At 32.7% G+C, this 19,430-nt stretch overlaps 1 protein-coding gene across 2 annotated transcripts in view; it reads left to right on the top strand.

Annotated features, from left to right (window-relative positions):
- Window positions 1-581: 581 nt before the first annotated feature.
- Window positions 582-19,430, top strand: part of LOC110369881 (connectin) — a 42,226-nt gene continuing 23,377 nt past the window's right edge. Inside the window, exon 1 of one of the 2 annotated variants that reach the window (XM_021325480.3) lies at window positions 582-707. The gene's annotated coding sequence lies outside the window, so the exon portion shown is untranslated. Of the gene's footprint in view, window positions 708-759; window positions 889-19,430 lie in introns of those variants that run through there. The other variant, XM_049844115.2, reaches the window with a different exon arrangement.

Genomic DNA, 19,430 nt, shown 5'->3' on the forward strand with positions numbered 1-19,430 from the left:
CCTAATGACCACAACTACCGTACCTCAGATTCAACCAAAGAAAGCCCACTGTATAAAACATGAAAGGTTTAGTAAATAAGTTTCACGGACTACTATAATGAATGAACTCGATATCGCCCGTAATGAGAACCCGGGTAATACGCCAAGTAGATGCCCGGTTACCGCAATACGATACGATACATTCATACCGTTGATATTTTACACGGATATATTATGCTAAGTTTTCCTAGAAGAGACTTTTGTGATAGTTTTACGAAAAAAAATCGTCAATATTTTTTTAAGATGCCTGAATAAGCTGACGTATTAACAGTAATTGAGAGCAACAGATATAAAAAAAATACTAAGAGTATCTTTCTTCTTCACTTCACGCGGAAGCAGCAAATTTTATTTATCACTATATAATGTCAAATGTTAACTAATGATAAGCACTTATTTTGATAACAAATTCAAAAATAAAGGTTTTAAGCCCCTTCTTCGCTGTAAATATTTTTAACTACACTGAATCATGTAAAAGTCATAATTGTCTGGAAGAAAGCACCCAAACTACGCTCATAGCACTTCCATAAATTAACCATCCTCACCTTACGTCGCCGTCGTCAACTTTCTTCCGTGCACAGCAAAGCTCAGTTGGTTTCAAACCGCGCTACGTGTCGGTCGCATTCCCCGATACCGGTGTTTCTCGCGTTGTGTTCTACTAGTTACGATCGGTACAGTATTCTATTTTCAAATTCATTTTTTTTTAAACGTTGTCCCCCGATTTCACCCTCTGTGGTTTGACAGTGTTACCAATTTTATTATTTTTTGTTTGAAAAGTAATTGAATAAGTTTTGTGGTTTAAAAGCTATGAATGAATTTGTGGTTCGAAGGTGAAGTCGGGTTTTCAGACAAGTATGTATGAGTAGAATTAAGTATTTTTTTACTATTTTGCCGATGATTTTTGTGTGTTTATTGGACAAGTATGTATGAATAGAATTAAATATATTTTTTTTTACTATTTTGCCGGTGATTTTTGTGTGTTTAAGTATCGGATAATGTGTTATTAATATTACGGCTTTGTCAACTTAAAATTGTTATAAACTCAACGGGTAAGTCGATTAGTTATTTAATCGATGCTCAAAATATTTTTTGGTTAGGCAGAGAATTTGTTTTTTGTTTGTTGCTTCGTAAAGTCTTAGGATTGGCAAGTTCCAGTTAATTTCGCAGATAAATAGTCACCTCTAACCTTGTAATGATTACGTATTGTTACTTATGAGATTCTGATCTTAACATTTAAACAAAGCAATTTTATTGTTTGATATTGAAATACTGTGGTTGTATAATGTTGTATTACATATTATGAAAGGTTAATAGTTAGATAATAAAAAATACACCTCTTCTAGAGTTTTAAATGGAATCTAATAGGAATCAAATTATACCTACATAATTTTGCTGTACCTAGGTTTTTTTTTAATTTTTAGTCTTATTGACAGAAAGTAGGACAAACAAAACTATAGTTTTCTATGATGACTTGAACTTGGGTAGTAAACACAAAATTAATTAATTAATTAGTGTTATACCCATGTAACCGGCTGGCCTGACATCATTGTTTTGTGAACTAAATAAAGATATTGATGTCAGATCTTTTAAATAGTGAACTATTTTTAAAATATTGACTAAATTTTAAATTAGACTAAGTCAGTCTGTTGCTATTACTAGATAATATGTTGTAACATTTGGCAATGTATTTGTTCTGTCACAATTTTTATATAAATCGGTTAAACAAACTAAGAAGGAAAACGGAAAGAAAAAAAGAATGCTTAAAAACACTCATCTATGAATATTGTATGTACCTACTGCTACATACAATCCCGCGGTTTTGTTTCTTATCTGAATCAATTTACTACATACATAGTAATTGGTCACTTGTACCACCTGCAATTTTATAAAGAATCAGTAATATCACAACACTGACATTATTTTTATTGACATCTTTATTCCTAAGCTATAGAAATAAAAATAAAGTTGTCAATAAAACCCAGCATACGGAAGAAATACTGAATAGGTAAAAATCTATGAAAATTCTCCACGTAGTACCACTTGCGATTCGATTAGTTCCTCATGCATTTTATAGTGGATTCATTTAAATAATGAGCGGTCTTTGTATTTTCCTGCTGTTTTGCTTTGCTTAGACTTTTATAAATCCAGGAACTTGCAGTTTTAGCTTTGCATTTTATACTGAGAAGCTTTTTGACCTCTTATTTGGTATATTGAAAGTTGTAGTACTTAAAGTCCTTGTTTTGTCAATTGAAGATATTTTTTCTTTTGTTTTGGGGTTTTTAGAATAGGTGTCATAGTAATTACCTAGTCCAATATCTGTTGATTATTTTTAAGATCTTAGAATCAGAAAGGAGTCTAGTTTGTATCTGTTATATAATATTTATTAGCACTCAACATAAAAAATGATAGTATATATAAATGATTATCTATTTAATGACTGCAGCGAGGTCATCTACAAATCATAAAAAAATATACATTGCTCTTCAAAATGAGGTTAGGCCAATGATTTTTTTTAAAGTTCATTTTATAGCATATGCTGTGGCCTCATTTCCATATGGCCAGTTCATACCTTGTTATAAACAGCAGTTTCATAACATTCTAAAATCTAAGTTCAAATTAAAGCTCTCAATGTAACACTCGGTATACAAAATGTGATATTTTGAACCTAGAGTACATTGTTTGTAAAGATATTGTCGTGGTTGTTGTTAGTGTAACACACACTTAAAGGATATTTTGATGGCAGACAATTTATACGTCTGAAGACTTATTTAGACATTTGGTTTATTTTGTCAAAACGTTTTTGTAATTGGCTGTCATTTTATCTGTCAGTTTGAAATATGCTGTTTATTGACAGTTTAATTTTATGTTCATTATGATAATATCTATCATTAGCTATTTAATCGTTGGGTTCAACATGTCATATTCTTTGAATGCCTTTGAAATTGTACAAATAACGCCGTCATGAAAAAAATGCTTGAGCACAAACAAATAATACGTAGCAAATTATTGACTTACCTAAGTATAGGCACGTCTAAAATCTTTGTAATTCACGTTGCAATTTACACTATATTGAGGTTATGTAAAGAAAATTATGGCGCAAACCAACACAACTGTCAATTTTCCCGCGCATTTGCGACTTGATTAAAGAATAGAGGTTCGTTATTTAGTCTGTAATTGATAATGGAGTGAAACGATTAGAATTTAGAATTGCATTATGTTTTCTTTATTTTTCTTTAAAGTTTATTGACCTTGTTTTTATTAGATTGAAATGATAATGGCCAGTTTTTAAATCAAAGAATTTTTTTTATTTGACTGATATGCTAGGTCGTGTCTGTGGTTATCTTATACGATAAATAAATATTGTAACTATATAGGTATTATGAAATCTACTTTTTAATTACATTTTAATTATAGATTTATTTTCGAGTCCAATTTTGTATTTGCTCTGCAATATAGACGTACCAAAATAGGCATACAACTTGGACCCAATTAATTAAATCGTGAATACGTGAAAATGAATAGAAAATATCTACTTATGGACTATTGCCAAACATAAGCCATTAAGTTTAACGCCATTAATATTATAATCATGGATTACAAATGGCCTATCGCCAACTACTGCAGCTGGTGCATTTTATGTTTTATTTCGCATTAAAATCATGTCATTAAAACTGCTGAAAACCACATTTTATATTTGGCACGAGTTTGTAAAGCTTTGTGAATGTACCAGGAGAGCAGTAGTCGTTGGAGGTGTGATTTTAAACTTTGATGCTTTGAGTGGTTTGTGAGAGGATTTGGAAGGAAAATAAAGGCGATAAATGTGTGTGTTAAGTGGTGTATGCTCATTAATACGTATTTTAGGGGATTACTACATTGAAAGAATGTAAGTGACAGCTAAACTTCTTAATACTACTTATTTTAGCTTTTCTGACTAGATCCACGGCTAAGGATTTTTTTTGTAATCTCTTTTACAGGAGCGACTTTCAAGAGTTACCTTTATTTAATGAATAATTTGATTACCTTTTATGTATAAACATCTTAAATCCTTACTAACATTACTAGTGTTACAAACGTCAATAAAGAAACTGACTCTCGCGCTTTCACGCCAAAACTACTGAACCCATTTAAACCTCAGACCTAGAGAGAGAGACGCTACTTTTTTTCGATTGCAAAAATTAGTTTAGGTGAAACCACGGGTGACTAGATGTCATCAAATAACGATACAAAGTCATCTCTGACATTGACAACAAGCGTACACAGTATGATTACGAGTATGTCTTTTTTTTTTTTTTTTTTTATCGACGTAAAATCATCAAATGACCCCTCCCGCTGTGGGTTAGCAGCGGTGAGGGAGTGTCAGACTTTTACTGACTAAAATCGTCGTGTTCCGTCATAGGCCTTTTATGTACCAGGGCCGCGGTATCTCTTTCGAACAACCCGCAGATTACGAGTATGTCTCGCTATTACATATAATTATCGAGTAATTAGAGCATTATTTCTATATAATTAGGCTTCATAATTACGAATGGACGCCGTAGTTAATTAATTATTCAAACTGTAATGTGACACAACTGTCTGCTTTTATGATGGTATAGTTTTTGAGGATTATTTTGGATACATTTTATGACATGTACCTACATATAATTTTGAAAGTGACCGTCGTTCAGAAGGATAAAATTAATCTGAATATGTGTTAATGATTTGGAAACAGTTATATTATTTACTCATTTTAAAATTCTAAATAAAGCGTGTCCGTCGACGTTCTAAGGATAGTTATCAAATTTTAAGTACTCCATTAAAAATAAAAGTGTCCCGAGGCATACAGACCTTATTACTTTCATAATCCTACCAATAATATAAACGTTAATGTTTGTAGTCCATGTATATAGTAAAATTTTGTCCCTCTACACAAAACCATTGAATGGATTTTAAAAAAACTTGGCGGTAATACATAGATTATACATCAGAACACCTTTTTCCCAAATACAGGAAATACCTAGTTCCCTTGTTATGCAAGCAACAGCTAGCCCAAAATTATTAGTAAGGATCAATAAAACACTTTATCACTTCATCTGCATTTCTATCACGTCCTGTCCTTTGTCTTAGCTAACTTCACTCACAAACAAAGAGAAACAACTGCCAACGCCCATTATAACATTGTTATACTCACCAAAAAATAAATTATAAATTCTTCGTTTTACGTGTAAGGTAGAATATGCGTGCGTTATTTGGGTAAAATAGGTCATTAAAACAAATGGCGGGCGAATGATGTTCGCTGTAATAAATAATCAAGCGCTGTAGGGCGCTTTTTATGTATATTGTACTAATATGTATATTATAGTTGTGTGATGGAAGTCAAATAAAATGTAGCGCTTTATGCGTGAGTAGTTGGTAAAGGTAAACTATGCACGCGTTTATTGTAGTACCATTCGTATGCATTGTCAAGTTTTTCCCAGTAATGTTGGGTTCAGTTAAATGTATAAATACATGTACGATATAGAATCACATGTTCATTTTTGGAAATAATTATTTACTTTATTTCACACTTAGTATCACTTAATATTTTTCAAATCGGTTCAATAGCTTCGCGGCCTTTAGAGTACAAAGAAACAAAAAAATGTGTCCTCTTTAATGAGTATAGAATGGGAATACATATACGATAAGCACAAAAATAGTTTTTAAGCAGAACAAGACTCCTTCTCACTATTTTTAAGAACAATGGCTTAACATGCTTTCAGTGGTAATTCAATTATGAAAGTATACGTATTCGACAAAAAACCAGCAGACACGAGATTAAAACACAAGACTTTCTATCTTAGACAATATTCCAGGAAAACTGAAAAGCTCAAAGATTAACAAGCTTTTACTACCAATACTTATTTATACCGCACTTGATTAAATTAAATTTTATCATAGAACTATTAGTTCAAAACTTTCTAATTTCAAAATAAGTTTTACCCTAGTCCGTTTTATTTCTGGACTTCGTAGTAGGAGTAATTCAACTAATTATAAACTGAAAAAACTTACCTTTTGTATATTAATTGTCAAGTTATGAAAGAGAAATAGAACTAACCTCCGTACTCAGATGCCCGTTTTCACCAACAATCTCTTAAACCTAACTAAGTGTCAGTTAGAATAAGGGCTCCCCCAATAATAAAGGTTATAAGGGACACTTAAACTTTGGTGAAAACGAAATTCGTACTAAGTGTTCTCTAAATGCTCTTAGGGGATCCCTAAATTTAGGTATTTGTTGGTGAAAATGGGCAAGAAACCTTTAATGATTACTTAAGTCACTCCTTAGTGACGGATTGTCAACGAAATCCTTCACTAAGAAATGGCTTAAGTAACCATTAAAGTCTCTGAGTGCGGGGGTAAGTCAGGTTTGCTTAATTTGTTTTGCCAGTACCAACTTTCCTGATTCCACCTAATGTATGATGAAGATTCGACAAGACATCATGGTTTGAAGGTAGATATATCTAGACCTCGCATAAGACAGCCACATATAGTGAAAGTATAAAGCCTACGATGCTACGAGTCTACGCTACGTATTCTATCTCGTAGCAAGCGTAGCGCATTTGGGTACTAGACTGAAGTCGCCTGGTTACTGAAAATCGATACTTATTACCTACTGAAATTAGCAAGTTTTTTTGGGTGTTGAAGTATTTTGTCCCTTTGGGTGTAAATATGAAAGGAGACCAAGTTATCAAAATTATGAAAGAAAGTTAATATTTTCATTATTTTTATCTAAAGATGAAGAAGTCTTATAGTCTGTTTACTGTCGAATTATATTACAAGAGAAGTAAATAAAAGTTTTTCTAGTAATTGAGTGAGGTCGATAGTCCTGACAGCAATTCCCGTAAGTCACAAAACTTTTTTATTTATTCCTAAGTTCCTGGAAACAATTTATTTTGTTGGCAATACTTTTGTTTGACGGACGCTGTTATTTATTTACGCATATAAAAACATTGTACAATGCATAAAATATTTACTGAATAAAATGATAGAATACAATAGAGGAAATACTACTGAGTAATCTTACTAAATGTAACCATTATTTTATACAGTACCTTGAATAACCCTTTTTAATACAAAAATATTTACCTATATACAATTATATCAACAGAAAAACAAAAACAGCTAGTGTATCAATTAATCATAACTTAATCAGATACGGCAACGAATTACTTGAAACATCTTTCCACTGTTGACCCTTTAGCATTTACTCATAGTAAAGTTCATTGCCCTCTTGCCGAGAGCATAAACTCGTACATAAAAACCTGCCTAATTAAAAAGCGTTGAACACATTTTAACTAAAAAAGGTTTTAATTAATTTGTCGTACACAGCACTGTCAATAAACTGAACTTAATTAGTACTTCAACTTTTACTAATGTGATGTTAGAGTGGGGTTCCACTGCGTCAACACGAAATACCGTGGGACGAATATTTAAACAGCTAGTTTTAAACTTACTTTATTAATATTGTTTTGTCAGTAAAATCATTTTTTTTAATTTATTGTAACAAAACTTACCATAAACAATCAATGACCTTTATGTATGTACCGCCGTTTTCATCTAATGTCTAGGTCATATCCCTATAATAAGTTAAACAATTATTGTGAAACATAAATGTATTTTTATTTAATTGAGTAAAGGATAAAAAGCAACTACGATATGTCTTTCTACACTTAACAATAAAAGGTATGTATCATACGCGATATTTTACATAAGAAATTATGCAAGCAGTGCCACTTAGACTCTTAAGTATTTTCACGTTGTCGTGGCGGTGGAAACACAGTCTAACAGTCAGTTAATATTCTAACTAGTTTTCCTGTTAATTTAGAGTAATTGGTTCCTTATCTTCAAGTAGGGTAGGGTTATGGGTTAATTAAGGGGGAATATGGTACAAATTGTATATGTATGTATACGTATGTTTACGGGAAATTAGATTTGACATTAACACCATGTTATCCATTTTGTGGTACTGTGCTAAGTTTAGTTTAGTTTATCTGTATGTGTATATTAATATAATTGAAAATGAAAATATTTATTTCAGACTAAGCACAAAGTAATGATACAAGTCCATATTACATTAGTCCATATCACTTAAAAATATATGTTAGTAAACATAATTATTATTTTGTACATGCATGAGCATAATAATGAGTGATAATAATGAGGAAATATTTTTTTGTTTGTTTATACCCTAAAGTCTGCAATACTACAAAACCGATTTTCGACCACACTCTTCTCGAGTAACATAGGCTATATTTAATCCCGTTGCGGACAGTCGTTCCCACAGGATGCAGGTGAAACTGGCAAGCAAGAATAGTTTAGCAAAATAGGGATTTAAGTTCACATTTCTTTAAAAGAATCAAGTTATATATTCTGATATGAGTTAAATTATCGCCATTAGATTTTTAAATTATATACGTGCCACTAAAAAATTGATCCAAAAACACCTTGTGATAGTGTGATGTGAAGACCCGTTGTCACCCTTTCCCATAAGCAACCCTAAAAAAGAAAATGCTCCTAAACGCAAAAGACGACTGAGTCATAAAAAGTATCCGTCACATAAGGATATAGATAATATTTATGGTAGCAAAATTGTTTGAGGGTCATTGCACAATAGCTCATGAAAGGGCCGACCTATAGCAGACATAACCAGATAAAACTGGTTTATTCTTAGCTGAATATAGTGAGTGACCAAGGGTTAATGATAGATCGGTCTTTCGATTCGGTCTACTGTTTGTGGGTAAAGGTTTCTTTTGACTAACACCATTGATGAATCTTCAATGTCAGATTTGGGATATCTCGATTGAATAAGTGTTGAGTTCCTTATATTATTTTTGACTTTTAACTTTCTATATAGGTACATATATGTATGTACAAAATATGTTAATTGCATTGCACTCACATTTATTTTATAATGTTTTTAGAAATATAACTTCGCGTCACTCAAAGACGTCGTATGCTTTAGTATTCAGTACTGTCTTGACTTAGGACGTATCTGCATTTACATAATACTACAACATTCAAGGATAACTATTGATTAGTATATCTAAGCTTAGCTCCGGAGATTACCAGCTTCAAATAAGCTAAATTAATTCAGCTAAAGACTAAGCACAAAGAGATTTAGAACATTATATAATGCCTAGTTTAAATTAGTCCTGAAATTCATTCTTAATCGGTGAGTAGGGAGCCTGCTTTATCAATTCGGATTGTCCATTTCAGGTACTAAATAGTTGGTTATTACATTTAAATAGACCTGAAAATATCTTTAAATTTTATAGCAGACTAGCCATTTTCCCTCAGTTATACTCGTGTCCCATGGGATCTAATGCCCGTGCCAGAATAATAACAGCCTTTATTATTAGGAAAAAGTGTAGCTTAGCTCTATAGTACCTAGTGTAGCTTACCAACCAACATTGAAATAATTTTTCAAATCGTTTCAGTAGTTTCGGAACCTTCAGGATATAAACAAACGAAAATGTTTCCTTCTTATTATATTAGTATAGATGGATAAATATAATTGTAAACATATACACCGAAAAGCAGAAACTGTGGACACAATGTGGTCCAAGCGAGTTTGAACGTTTCAAACACCTAATGGATTTGGTTTAAATTTTACGTATTTGAACAAAGGGAAAACACTTATATGGTGCTCATGGGAAAACGAAATTAAGTTTCACGCAAAGAGGAAAATGCTTTGAAAATTGATCCCTTGGGACGTAACATTATAATTGTCGTATATTTACGTCAAACGGTATTCAAAATTCAAGTGAAATCAAATTACTTTGTAAGTAATCATCATTTTATTTTTTAAAGACTACAATTATGTAAATATGTATTATTAATTTTGAGGAACATCCTTCAAGTACTGATATAAACACAAATATTACAACACTTTCATAAACCTTAGCTTTTTAGTACCATATACTTATCAGGTTTTGCTTTACCCAACCCAATATTTATACATCTTATTTGTACCCACCTAACTTGAGCCATAAATTCTCCGCCTCTCAAAGCATTCACGCGCAAAATTCTCACAGACCAGGTAGAAGAATTCTATACGTTTTTATTAAAGTTCCAATGTGTAATATCTGGATGTCGTGGACAGGTGTAACCACCTGTTAGGTTGGACATCAAACAGACGCGACCTGACTGCGCGAAGGTTGGACAAAGATATTGTAATACTGGCATGGAAAAGGGAACAGTGTAAGGAAAGTATTGGATCGTCGGAGCGAGTTAAGCGACACGTTTGTTTGGCAGCTTCGTAATATATGGCGTTTGACGATTATTAAGTGTGTGACACCGTTTTTTTTTAATACAGTTTTTTATTCTGTTGATTAGTTATTTTATTATGATTTTTGTTTTTTTCTTTTTAGTGTAATTGCGAGTTTCAAATGTTAATTCGAGTATAAGGTTAGAAAAATTGAAACTATCAGCTACGTAACTTAATTCTATGTTAATTTTCTCAAATAATAAATAAGTATAATCAGTTAAGTACCTCAATTCGATGCCCAATTTCTCAGAAAGCAATTCCAAAAACAAATGAAAGTAACATCGTATTTTAACCAAAATTGTTGTAAAGGTATGCGTTAACTAGAAACGCGTGCACAGAAAGAAAGTAAAATAAATTCGAGTAGCATGCACAAACATAATATTACTAATGCTATAGTAATTCATACCAAAGCTACACAGTTGCGTGTGTAACGTGCGTAGCGTAGTCTACGAGTACCTTTAAAAATGTGCTTGTATATATTTACTTATTTATTTAAATAATCTATTGCGTGTTTTGGTCGGGTACCTTTAAGCACATACACGTGCAAATATTTTAAAATACCTATGTAAATATATCATTTGTATCTAGGTGTAGTCTGCCGCTAAATATTAAAACTATAAATAACAACAAAATATGTAGTTTTGCATGTGCATGTGTGAAGGAACAAAGTTTTAGTCATTACAAGTCTGACTCAGCCTTTCATTGGAAAAAAAAAGTATTGCTTGTGACACATTTGTTTATGTTGAATAATGAATATCCATAAACTACAACAATGACTTTTATTTTGTTTGAAAAAAGGTCAATCCCTGAGTTTTTACGTGTAGATAACACAAGTGACACCCCGAAAAAAGAAAAAACTACTTATGATAATTGAGATTTTTTATGCAGCATTTTTATTTAGACGTTAAACTTACAGATGAGTACTTAATACTGTCTTGTATTCATGTATTAAATTAAAGAAGAACACCAAAATGAATATTTTACGATATTTGCTCAATAATATAAATTAGAAAACTGAACACCATTTCTCGGTCGTATTGAACAATGAATAAATCTGTACTATAATCTCGGTTTAATCTCAGCCTAATTACAAAAGCGTTTGTTTCTGACAGCTAAACTTATATCATGAATTAGAATTGTCTTTAGCATTTCCTAAGATCAAAAACTCTTTGTCTCAACCTTATTTAGGATATAGTTTGAATACAGAGGTAGTTTAGTAATAGGTATCTACTTATAAATAGTTACAAAACCAGTAGGCGTAGAGTTACACACGTTTTTCATTGCGTGTGTTTCAATTCGCAATAAATAAAGGACATTGAACTGTTTTGCTGTTCTTACCAAAATAAAGAGATTCATGAAGAATTATTTGATTTCTAATATTCACTCGTAAAAATACGATGGGTTATATAAGTATACAGATATACAGGAATTAATTTTAAGCAGTGCACAAAATAAAACTGGTGGTCCAGAATCATTAACAGAACATATCTGCATCATCAGTAAAAAAATTTTTTTCATTCTTTTGTCCGCTTTAAAATCAGCAAAATATGGATACCAACTATTCTTACGCGCTTGGAGCAGCGCTCGCGTCAGTAAACCGATTTCGCGTTGCCGCCGCGCCTACTATGACGACTGTGACCGTACAATCGGTTACGAAATAAACATCTTTCGATATCAATAACTTTTCTTTTTTGTACTAAAACACGTCAAAATAAAAATATACGTGTCTATAAAACTTATTTAACTTTAAGTTGACAAAGTTTGCGCACTAGATAAAATTCATTACTGTATAGTCTAGAAGACAAGGATAGCGTATAAACTATGCCCATTAGTCTCGTATTCTTAGGCTATTACGCATTTTTTAAAATAAATACTTTAAAAACCAGTTATTTTCCCCATAAAATATAGTAGAACCTATTCCCTAAAAAGTGGTTTAGGTACACATTGCAAATTATTCGTGACAGTCGGTAATCAAGTGAATATTCATGAACGTGACGTTCAAGTTGAATATTTTAATCATTGATCGCGCGTGATTGCTATACAGCGATTTACATTGAATTAGTGAACCCCACAATATCACTGTAATTACAATTTTAATACATTTTTAATTCTTAATTGTAGCATGCAGTGGTAATTAAAAACTGTTTTTGTAATTATGGAAAATGTTGAATGTTTTTCTAAATTACAGTTCTAAGTAATGATTGTTGTCAGTTTTCTTCCTGTAACCGAATTATGTTATTAACCGAATATTTTTAAGAAGGCTCCTAATTAAGGGCCTACTTAAAAAATAACTATCACTGACTATCAAAAAAAGATTAGTTGTTAACTAACACCTATAAAAATATATTTATTTTTTTCGTATTGGAACAGTGCTTCCTGAGATTAGGGCATGAACGTACGCCACGCCAAAGTTCTGGGTTTAGTACTAGGTTTAAACCATTGTCTCACACAAAAATAATGGTCTAAAGCCAGTTCTTTTTAAGATCACTTTTTATAATAAGTTGGCTGATCTTTTAATAATATAAGTTCGAATTAGCAGCTATCACCTATCACCTCCAATCATAGGTCAATAATTACACATACGCAGAATATCGTAGAACTCATCGGAACGGTGTTTACACATTTTTTGTTTCCCACAACATAATTAAGTGCTGTTGTTTGACTTGACACAAAGCTTGTGTTTTAAGTAAACGTGGGTCGGACGGCCTACTCGATGTTTTTTGCTTTAGCTGCTATTTTTCAGCTTTTATTTTGTTTCATAGCTAATGGCGGTTCGTTTGTGATTAAAAAATATTTTGAATTTTTGTTGGTTTTTGGGGTTGGTTGTTGGGGTAAGCTATCGTTTCGCATTGATTTGTAATTTGATGAATTTTGTGTAACAGAAAATCAAATAGTAATAATATGTTTTCTTTGGTAACACGTCAATTCGGAAATAGTGATCATCTAAGAATCTTCAAAACCTTGAAATCAGCATCGAATAGAAAAAAACCACTTCAAAATCTACCAAACTGAAAACACCCTATTACCAAACTGAAATCAACGTATCTACGCTAGAAGGTATAGTAATTAGAAGTACCTAATCACTTTATATGTAAGTAGTTGTAGATAATAGCCAGGTTAACTAACCCATAGAAACTCTTCGTCTAAAAGCTCGTGAACCGTGAACAATAATGGTATCTGAGATAGAAGCACGTTGTAAGTACAGTTCAGATAATCGAATTACGATATAGAACAGACGCTCAGGGTAGTGCATTAAAGTGCAGTTGCAATATTTTATTAGAACTTACGCACACTTATTGCATTGTATTTTGTATCTCAAAAAACTTATGAAGGATTATAATTTAAATAAAAGACTAGAATCAGTTTTTTTCAGAAAAGTTTTATTTTTTTTTACTCAAACGCGCTAATGTTACGATTATTTTTTATTTAGCTCTAGAAATAAAATTTATTGAGGAAGCCTGTAGGCTTCTTTTTATTTTATCCGGGCGTGAAATACTTAGTTCCCATAGGACGTTGTTGAAACCGCTGGCGGAAGCTAGTTTGTACAATAAAATTGTTGAGCAAGTCTTTAGATACCTTCTTCTGATCCAACTATACTTTTTCCTGTCACCTCTGAGTTTGGCCTGTCAGGAGCAAAATATAATATACGTTGGTGGATTCAAACCCAATCCTTTTATTTCCGCTCTAGAACCACAGAAAGCAGCCAGTAATTCAACAATTTTAATCGATAAACGCATCACGGCAAAGCAAAAGTTGTTGAGTGCTTTCGCTAACGTGTCAGTAGCAATTCTGTATCGATACCGCCTTTGTTTTTAAATCGATTCACTAGCGTAACATATTCGATACAAAATGCAGCGGGATCGCAAAAATGTGTCGAGGGAAATCGACAACGAAACACGAAAATATAGCTGTTACTTTGAGCTGTATCGATTTTGTAGTAGTGATGTGTCGATTCTACACTTGTATGTCACTTTATGGAATTGGTACTGCACTAGAATAAGTGTTCCTTTCATATCGATGGATCTAATCGTTTTGTGCTTATGAACTAGGTATGTTGCTTCTGTTCTACTATGTTGCTAATAAGGAACTCACTCAGGGATTTTTGTATAATACCGCCAAAACGATTAACCCTGTTTTCAGCAGCATAGCTGTTTATAATATGTATATATGTATATTTACAAAGGAGATAAATATTAATGATGGTATACATTTGTGAATGGTCTCTGGATGTATTTGTTCAGTAGTATGTCTGTCATTATGTAATGTAATCGAATGTACCTACGGTATAGTATTCTATTTTTTTCTCGACAATTTACTTCTACTTTCAAATCTAATATGCTATGACACACGCAATCCCACAAAAAAAAAACAGACACACACAAAAAATATTCAATCCAAATCTTCACATTTTCCGCAGTCGAATGAAAAAATAAACAAAAGAGTTCTGGAATCGATATGAACGGGTCGTGTTGACAGAATCGACACCGTTTTGATTGCCCTTCCAAATTGGTGTAAGTGCTCATACCATAGGCCCATAGGCGGTGCGAACAAGCCGGTTTATGTGATAATACACATTGGAGGCATCGTAAATCCACATTATGCTTCGTGCCAAGTTATGACATTGAGTTTATTCATGAGTTTCAGTACGTCTTCGTCTTAAAATTGGTTGGTTTATAAGATGTGGGTGTTTACGGTTTTATATGAGTTGTCTACGTAGTTCATTATCTAAACAGTTTGATAAAAAGGCAAACATCTATCATCTTTATCATCTAGAAGTTACATAATGAAAATGTTTTCTTGAGAATGTTACAGAATAGCTGAATAACTTTTTTTACCGTAATAACGATAGGCATCTTAAACACATTTTTAAACTATTTGAACGAAACATTTCATTGTATTTTGTACCTTCAGAAAAGAAATCTATTTCTTACATAATAATCTGGTTTAGGAAAATTACCATTAAGTAATTAAGTTAGTACAGTAATATATTTATAATCATAGAATTTCTAAGACGTAGAAACTAAGCGTTAGAAAATTTCACTAGCGTGAACCGAAAACGCAGGAAATTGGGTCGCTACTCGTTTTCGTCCACTTTTCACAAGTTAAATGTTTCAGTGGAAGGCTACAGTTTCTTGCCAGCTTGCTTCGCGTTTATTAGTTAATTTATTTTTTTAACTTCTTTAATTTTTGATGATTAAGTAAATGGAGACTTCGTGCTTCTAATTTGGATGTTACTTTTTCTCTAATTTGCTTTAACCCTAGATAGATAACCTACGTCGAAACGACGTAATCGATTTTGAAAAATCGTTATAACTCATTTGTTTTTCGCGTTATTATCCTGCCCGTTCCTGTCAACTCAGTCGGCCATCGGAGCTTGTAGGACATACCCATATCGCCCCGGTAAGTGCAATACTTTCGTCAATATTTACCTACCGTACGTCGAAGTGACGTATGGTTATCTTTAGTGTTAGTTTTTTTGTTTCTGGGAAAATGTGTTATTGTCTTTTTTTGAGAATAAATGTACATGTTTTTATTAGTTTTTTTTTTACTTGTTATAGGCCACAATAAAAATAACATTATGACGTCACGAAACCGTGCAGACGATGCAGCAACCTGTCGGTTGCTGCTTGAAACAAGCTATATAGAGATTGAGGGGTCAGACAGTGAAACTGAAGACTGTTTATTAGAAGATGAAGTACAGAGTGATGCTGAAGACTTTGAAAACAGTGCACCAGTGAAGGTAAACACTGATGCTGAAGACATGTCTGAAAATAACCCTGAAATTTCTGAAAGTGCTTCGCTAACTATGCGGAGTTGTATTGTCATGCCATAGCGTGAAATTCTCAGTGGCAAAAGCGATCATCGTTGGACGGCGAGTAAAGCAGACCACGTGGCAGAGTATCTGCTGCTGATAATGTTATTTGTAAGAAAGAAAAACCGCTGGGACGTAGAGATTTTATGAGGAAACTCAGCGGTAGCCTGATGACCCCATAGATATAGACAAGGCGTAAAATGGTCACTTTGCCGATAAATATCAAAGAAATAAATAGTAGTATACTGCCAAAAAGACCAGCCAAACCTCCCACACAACATGAAGGTTTACCTGAGCTACAAAAAAGGAAATATTGTGCCTTGTGTTCTTCAAAAAGTAGAAGGATGACAAAGACTATGTCCAACAGCTGCTAAAATCCCATATGTGGAGAGCACAAGTCTAGCGCCTGCCCTAAGTGCCTTGCATGCTAAAATTATTAAAAATTGTGATTTACTTTAAGTTGTTATATTCTAGAGATTAAAAAAAAATGATTTTTAAAAGTTTACACAATAAATTATTATTCTGATAGAAAGATTGCTAAACGTTTATGTTTCGAAAAGTAAGAATTATCTTGTTTTGAACTTAATTTTTTTTTTCTAATAAAAATACAAATAAACTCTAATGTTTTTCATTTTATCAACATATAATTAAAGATATTAAAACATAGTATCACATTTATAAACATAGTATATACATAATCCAAAATATGCCCACTCAAACATTCGCACGTCGAATCGACGTATGGTTATCTTTAGTGTACAGTGAAATATGGTTATCTATCTAGGGTTAAAAGCGACTTGCATAGGTTCATTTGTAAAATTAGGTAGGTATATTTTGAGCATTGTTTTTGGCAATCAAAATAAATGACAATCCCTAGATTTCAAAGGATAGTTTATTTTAATGTCATTTCATTGTCTATAGAGGTATATGAAGTAATTTACTCTTAAAATTAACAGCCTTATTGTCTAGTGTTAGACTTCTCAACTACACCCAATAGCACTATCCAAACAACACTAAACCTAGGTATATCGATATAAAATCAAGACCAAAATCCAAAAATTCAACACAGCCATATCTAAAACCAAACGATTTCTAAAGTTGCAAGCCCAACAGCACCATTTAATACGATCTAACGAGAAACGATGAAACTTTACGGTTATACCTTATTCCGTACTGTAAGGTCAAATTGAAACATATGTAGTCCCCGCTCGGGTAATTAAGTTTTTGATAATTGGTAAAGGTATTCCTTTGATAATAGATTTTGTATCGTTTTCCGAAAGGTAATGACGTCAAATGCTGCTCTATTAATAGTTTCCAAATGTTTAATTCTCGGTATTTGACGTGTAGTATTGATACAGTTTTAATAGAATTGCTGTAGCTTTAATTTTAATCAATTTTGAAATCTAATTTGAATTTGATTAAGCAACTTTTCGGTAATATCTTCCAAATTACAATATTTGCTATTATACCGTATATTTAGCTTATTTTGTATTACAAAATTGACCTTCAGAATAAAAGGCGAATGATTAACGAAAGGGTGACAGGGAAGTCAAGAACGGACGTCTAACAACGACATCTGCTGACCTTATTAATGATATTCTTCATAAAGGTCAGGCATATTGAGTTCTGACACCCGTTCCTTCGATCTAAGTAACTTAGAACAAAGAAATTGTGTTCGTAGTAAGAAGCAAGGGGAAAAAAGTGTTGGTATGAATTTGGAATGTACATAGTAAAATGTATAAAGTACACGACATGAAAAATATAAGAAGTAAGTATTTTTAAGGCAGGTTGATGAAACACATCCCTATTTCTTTTAAGAGCATGTGAGTCAGTAAAAAAACTCAAATACACGATGGAAGAGTTCATTTCTATCTATCTATTGAAACCAAATCGTCACCTGGAAACTGAAACTGTGTATATACCTAAACAATATCATAGGCATTCAAACTAACCTTATCAATTTCTATAACCTCAGTAACATTACACCGCGACTTACTATTGTAATATTACAATCAAATTGACAATTCCATGCCTACAAATGGCGTACTCGACCTGTCAAAACGCCAGCGCGGTTTAGAATACTAAACTGTGACGTCATAATACATGTTGCGGTCGATTACCGCGGTGATTGATTACACAAAATCGGTTTTAATTGTGCACGTTGTGTGTCAAAACGTGACGATCACGTTTCGTTATATTAAACGGTAAATCGCTCGAGATTTTTTTTTATGTCATTTTGTCATGTTCTTGTCTGGAGATTTGTGAAACTAGTCCTTGAGAAGGCGTGAATAATGTCTATTCCCCAGGGACTCTAAAAGACTAGGCAAAACTATATTTATGGAACATGTCAGAAAACGTTATAATATTGATATCTAGTTAGACTCAGATTAGGTGAAAACTTTCTGTATTGCAAAACATACATTGCAAAGAATGCAAGATGCATAAACGTAAAAACTCAAAGACGCTTTATTCGTTCAAATATATAACACGACCTTCGTCTTGCACAGAACCCAACACTACAACACACACTTTACTACCACAAAACTCACCCTAATAAGGGGCTAATTAATACAAAAAAAAAATGCAGACAGCTACTTAAAAATAAACAAAAACTGTCGCGTACTACCGCGTCAGTTGTCGGAACAATTAACCGCGTATGTTATAATAACCAGTACAAAAGGGGCTTTCGCGCATCGTACGTGAGTAAAGTACGAGTTTTTTTGTTGTAATTTAAAGTTTTTGAGCCCCGCACCACAGATGCGGTATGAATTTGAGCAACATTCCGTGAAATATTTAAATAAAAACGCTGCAAGTTCCTAAAGTTCAAAAGAAAGAAGACACAAGATGCATAAACATAAATAATTAAAAACGATTTTTTCCTATAGAAAGATACCGTGTCATCTCGCATCGAACTTTAACAACGTAAACTTTATTCACACAAAAACAGCCCTAATAAGGGGCTAATTAGTTAATAAAAAAATGCAAACAAAACACTGTCGCGTCCGCGTCAGTTGTCGGAACAATTAACCGCGTATGTTATAATAACCAGTACAAAGGGGCTTTCGCGCATCGTACGTGAGTAAAGTACGAGTTTTTTTGTTGTAATTTAAAGTTTTTGAGCCCCGCACCACAGTTGCGGTGTGACGAGATTTGAGCAGGAAATTTTTGACACGCTTGTCATTTGGAATGAGGATTATTTGTAGTGTTTTTGGTTTTAGTGGGGTTTAATTTTTGTGTTGCTTGGATAGTATTTATTTTTGTATGTAAACTGGCATTATTGAGTTGCTGAGTATAGTTAAA

The sequence above is a fragment of the Helicoverpa armigera genome, chromosome 16 (genome assembly GCF_030705265.1).
Source record: "Helicoverpa armigera isolate CAAS_96S chromosome 16, ASM3070526v1, whole genome shotgun sequence".
NCBI classification, from domain to species: Eukaryota; Metazoa; Arthropoda; class Insecta; order Lepidoptera; family Noctuidae; genus Helicoverpa; species Helicoverpa armigera.